This window comes from Oncorhynchus tshawytscha, linkage group LG01, assembly GCF_018296145.1.
Source record: "Oncorhynchus tshawytscha isolate Ot180627B linkage group LG01, Otsh_v2.0, whole genome shotgun sequence".
NCBI lineage: Eukaryota > Metazoa > Chordata > Actinopteri > Salmoniformes > Salmonidae > Oncorhynchus > Oncorhynchus tshawytscha.
Window position 1 is genome coordinate 4,005,531 of NC_056429.1, and position 6,000 is coordinate 4,011,530.

Genomic DNA, 6,000 nt, shown 5'->3' on the forward strand with positions numbered 1-6,000 from the left:
ATATACTGACAGAATGTACAGACAGAATGTACAGACAGAATATACTGACAGAATATACTAACAGAATGTACAGACTGAATATACAGAGAGAAAATAGACAAAACAATTTACACATGAATATCTTTTTTTATAGAATCCCTATGGAAGAATTTCTATCCTTCCAGTAAGGAAACTATCAAAACGATCACAGCATCGTCTTGGCATCATTTAGGGACACTGTGTTATACACATCAACTGTGTTGTTTCGTCGTGTAGTCCCAACGTATTCACCTTCATGGGCATGGCAGTCAAACTGTGCTAATGGTTTGTTTACCTGTTGTGCGTCATCATCACCACCTTGTTTAGTCTGACTGACATGTAAAATCCTGTCCCAGTGTGGTGAGTCATATTCTAGAATAGAACTTTTTGCCTAAAAGACAATTTTATGATGTTCCCCTTTTTATTTATTTTTTAATCGTTGGAACTACTATTTGGCCAACAACCACAGAGAGAGAGAGAGAGAGTTTTGAGTTTTTATAAAACCTTTATTTTTTTACTCAAGTGTTAACATAAAAAAAAATGACACACTGCCTTTTCAGAAATGAAACAACAAATGTAATTCCTAAACAAAAATAAATACATAACATATATATTCAACTTATTTCATCAGCAAAAAATAATTTCCCCTCCTCTACAAAACAAAGCGCTCTTTCGTAGGCCCACTTCTCCTCAAATAATAGGAGATCTTTTACAGCTGAAAAGAACTCAAAATCTACTTTTATTCTTGCTTTCACTAATCCTTTAAAAACACATCTTACATCCTTCCCATATCCCGTTTCTATCTTATGTTTTCTACTCAGAAAAATTGACATCTTAGCTTGTCCCAAAATAAAATTTAACATTTGACATTTTCTTTTCTGTTGTTTACTATATTGAAACCCCAAAATAAAAACAGTGTTATTGAAAAATTCCCCTACAGCTTTAAACAAAGATTCCAGCATTTCCAATAGAGGTTTTATCCTCTCACACTCCATAAAACAGTGAAAAATGGTTTCTCTTATATTACAAAAAGGACATCCATCTCTAACATCTGAATTAATAACAGATACAAAATGCATTAACTGCAATGATGCCATGTAAAACCCTCCATTGCATGTCACCAGTACCCTTTTGTAACAGTGGTTTGTACAGTACCCTCCATGCTGGCTTTACCCTATCATCAATGCCCAATTTTACCCTCCATGGAGTGTCTTTTCTATTTTTCAATTTATCTTTATTCAACACCTTGACACACCCCCTATACAAGTCCTTCCCATTCACCTCATCCAAACCCACCTCCTCCAACCCTCTCAAATCCAGCAATAACGCCTTTCTTTCTGACTCTGGGATATTTGGTGTAATCCCTAGTCTTGGAAATGAGACGTCTTCATCTTGTACCTTCTTCTTGTGGCTACTAAGCATACCCCATTCTTCCGCTGACAGAGCCTTCCTACAGCTCCCCAGCATTTGTCCGACAATCCTTTCCGACCTCATCCCCAAATGTTCTGCCACCCGTCTTCCATCCATTAATGCGGGCCCAGCCATGGCCATTAACTGTCTTAAGGTGATGATTTTCCCCTTCACCAGAATCTTGGAGAAATGTGGAACAGCTGCAGTTGTACAATCCAGTCTTGCCCCATACACCAGAGGTTCCTCCAACAGCCAATGCACTGACTCCGCTGAAGTTCGTCTAGACACCTTCATTATGCTCCACATTCTGAGAAGTCCTCTGTAAAACGGAGGTACTCCCTCCCTAGAAATCTGGCTACTATCAACCAGAAATAAAGCCTTCTTTAAACCTAATCCTCCAACCCGTTGTAATATAAGACCTGCCACCCCTCTCCACACCACATTTTCCGGTCCATAAAGCAACCTTTGAATAAACTGAAATCGGAAAGCAGCAGCCCTACTAGCAAGATGTACAAGACCTTGTCCCCCCTCTTCTTTTGACAAATACAAAACACTTTGTGGAACCCAGTGATATTTATCCCAAAAGAAATCCACAATAATTGCCTGTATCTTAGCCAGAAGGCCAGATGGTGGTTCTAAAACTGACAACCGATGCCACAGTGCAGATGCAATCACATTATTAACTATAATAGTGCGCCCCCTATATGACATACGAGATAATAACCAACGCCATCTCCTCATCCTCCCTTCCACCATTTCAACCACCCCACTCCAATTTTTTTCCATAGTCCCCTCATCTCCTAGGTATACTCCAAGATACTTAAAACCTCCCTTACACCATTCTAGCCCCCCTGGCAAAGCCATGATCCCTCCAGACCATTCTCCAATCTGTAACGCACAACTCTTTTCCCAATTTACCTTTGCAGAGGATATTCCCTAAAACGATCAACCATTAGACTCAAGCTATCCACCTCCGCTTGATTTTTCACTAACACAACTACATCATCAGCATAGGCTGAGAGACGAATAGGAGGAATATCCTCTGAAAGGCACACCCCTGCAATGCGCCTTCTAATGCTATTTAGTAGTGGCTCTATAGCAATGGCATATAACATCCCTGACATAGAACATCCCTGCCTAATACCTCTACACACTTTAAAAGGAGCACTCAAACCACCGTTAACTTTCAATACACTTTCAATGTCACCATATATCACCTTTATCATGGCAATAAAACCAGAGCTGAACCCAAACGCCTCAAACGTTTGCCATAAATATTGATGTTCAACTCGGTCAAATGCCTTTTCCTGATCAATTGAAATTAGACCAGCATCCAACCCAATAGCCCTAGAGACGTCCAAAAAATCACGAATCAGAGAAATGTTATCCCCTATCTGCCTGCCAGGAACACAGTAGGACTGATCCGTATGTATGATTTGCCCCATCACCTCCCTCAGCCTGTTGGACAAAGCTTTTGACAATATCTTATAATCAGTGCACAATAAAGCCACCGGCCTCCAGTTCTTCACCTCCCTCGGGTCACCCTTTTTGGGCAGTAGGGTGAGGACAGCCCTTCTGCAGCTTATTGGTAGTAACCCTCCGGTTAAACTATCATTAGCTACTTCTAACCAATCCTCACCCAACATAGCCCAAAAAGCCCAAAACTTAAAAAGTCAGCGGGAAGCCCATCAATGCCTGGTGCCCTTCCATTTTCCATGCCTTTTAATGCAGTGTATTAAAAAAAGAACTGCTGTGCATACGTCAACGGGTAAGCCCATCAATGCCTGGTGCCCTTCCATTTTCCATGCCTTTTAATGCAGTGTATAAATCCTGCAAAGACAATGGTTGCTCAAGCTCAACCTGAGCTTCTGCAGCCACCTTTGGGAGCCCATCAAAGAACTGCTGTGTCACTGTTTTGTCCTCTTTGTACTCACACTTGTAGAGCTCAGCATAGAACTCTACTGCCCTCTTTCTAATTTCACTAGGGCTAGTGAGCTCTTGTCCAACAGATGATTTGAGACAATGAATAATTTTTCTTTGTCCATTCTTTTTCTCTAAACCAAAGAAAAATTTGGATGAGGCATCCATTTCAGATATTCCCTGAAATTTACTTCTCACCAGTGCCCCCTGTGCTCTGATACCCAGCAGGTCTGCCAATGCAGTTTTTCTCCTCTTGAGGGCCTGAGTATGGCCTCGATCTCCTGTGGTCTCAACCAACGTCATGAGTTCCACTATTTCAATCTCTAGGGCTTTCATTGATCTGGTGATATCTTTGGTGACATTCCTCGTGTATTGATTACACAATTGTTGAATCTGGATTTTCCCTATATCCCACCACTGTTGAATGGATACAAAACTGGCCTTTTGAGACCTCCATCTCTCCCAAAACAAACTGAAACAGTTCCTGAAGTGAGCATCACTCAATAAAGTTATATTAAAATGCCAGTATGCGCTTTTGGGTTTTACATCGTTAATGAACACCACCTCTGTTATTAAACAATGATCAGAAAATCCCACTGGAGTTATCACACTTGATTTACAGACCTGAGATTGATGCTCAAAAACATAAAACCTATCTAACCTGGCCATAGAGATGATGTTCTCTCTCACATGCGCCCAGGTGTACTGCCTTGTTCCTCCATGTTGACTCCGCCAAATATCACACAATTCATTTGTTACAATGAGGCGTTTTAAAAACATCCTTGAGGCTATATGAGGTTCTTGGTGATTTCTATCTAAATCACTAACTGTGCAGTTAAAATCCCCAGCAATAAACAAATAATCTTCTTTGTTACATTTCTCAATGGTATTTGATAATGTCTCTAAAAACATACCCTCTCAACTGTCACCACTGGGGCATATACATTTATCAGACACATAGTGATGTTTTCATACCTTGCTCTAACTTTTAATAACCTCCCCTCAACTACCTCTTCAACCTCATATGACAACGGCAAAAACCCTTTTGAGAACAAGATAACCACACCCCCACTTTTTGAGTTTTTATGACTACACACCACTGTCCCCCCACTCCTGTTGCCACATAACTTCATTTTCCGAATTACTATGCGTTTCTTGTAGAAAAATGATGTCACTTCCCTTTCCTCTAATTAACTCATACACCATGGCTCTTTTTTTAACATCTCTTGCCCCATTTACGTTTAAAGAAGAAATCTTAAAACTGCTCATGGATAAAAAAAAATATACAGAGGAAGATACAGCCACCACATCTCTTTACAGAGTTAAGACTGCAACTGAACTCTTTCATTTTCTTTAGAATTTACATCACTTATCACTCTTGTGACCACTTTCTTGAGTCTAGCAATTTCAGGGCTTTTCAAACTTCCCCCTGTAATTTTTGACATCAGAAACTTTGCTGATTCAATAAACAATTCACGTTCAGGGAAAAAATCAGTTACATTGTAATCCTGCATATATTTCTTCCCTTTTGTCAACTTCAAAATTGACGTATCCTCTCGATCCCATACATCCCTTCCACCCCATTTATCTCACTATATTGTTGTGACGCGTCAGATGACTCACTCTCACTATCCTCCCCAGAAGAATACTCTACCATCTCTACACCTTGTTCATCTTCAATTGATTTATCAAACTCTACCTTTCTCTTAGAATTAGACCCTTCACCACCCCTTAAATTCTTCCTTTTACTCCTCGGTATTTTGAAAACATCCGCTTCCTTTTCCATTATTTCAATCTCCTCTTGACTTCCAATTTCATTTTCCAGCACCACCTCAGCGACGGCAGTCGCAATCTCACCTACTGTTTCCCCTCCCTCTTTGTTCTGATCTACCACAATTGCCCCCGTATCCACACTGCCTTCCTCTCCTGCTTTTCCAACCACATCTGCTCACCTTCTCTCTTCTCCTGTACCCTTATTATGTTCATCCCTTCGCGGTGGTGCGTTATTTGCACTCGCACTAAAACTACTACCAGGCTCAGCGCGCTCATTTTCGGGACAACTACGCACCAAATGCCCCTCTCTTCCACATCCAAAGCATTTCATTGATTCAGTAGATGCATAGAAGACATAATCAAATCCATCAATCTTAAAGCTAAACGCTAAATTCAGTTCATCTCCTTCCTTTTTTAAAATCATATGCACTTGTCTCCTATGAGACACGACATGTTTCAACAACGGAGATTTGCATCCAAAAAGAACCTTCTTTATTGTAGATACGATTTGACCATGGCGAGATAACTCTCGCTCTAACACTTCATCTCTAACAAATGGTGGCACGTTAGAAAGCATAACTTTCTTCGCAGGATTCATAAGCGGAAATACCGGCGTCTGTGTCTCCCGCAACACAACACCCCTCTCAACTATTTTATTCACCTTTTCAATTGAATCTAAGAATATCACTACAGCGCTATTCATCCTTGAGGCTGATTTGATGCTATCATACCCAATGATAGCACCCACAGCCAAGCTACATTCTTCCACTGAACACCCGGCCGCAGCAGGAATCTTTACTCCATGCCTCCGACTAAGTTTTTCAAACTCTTCATTTCCACGAGTGGCCATAGCAACCAGCTCCACCCGCTGGTTGTGCC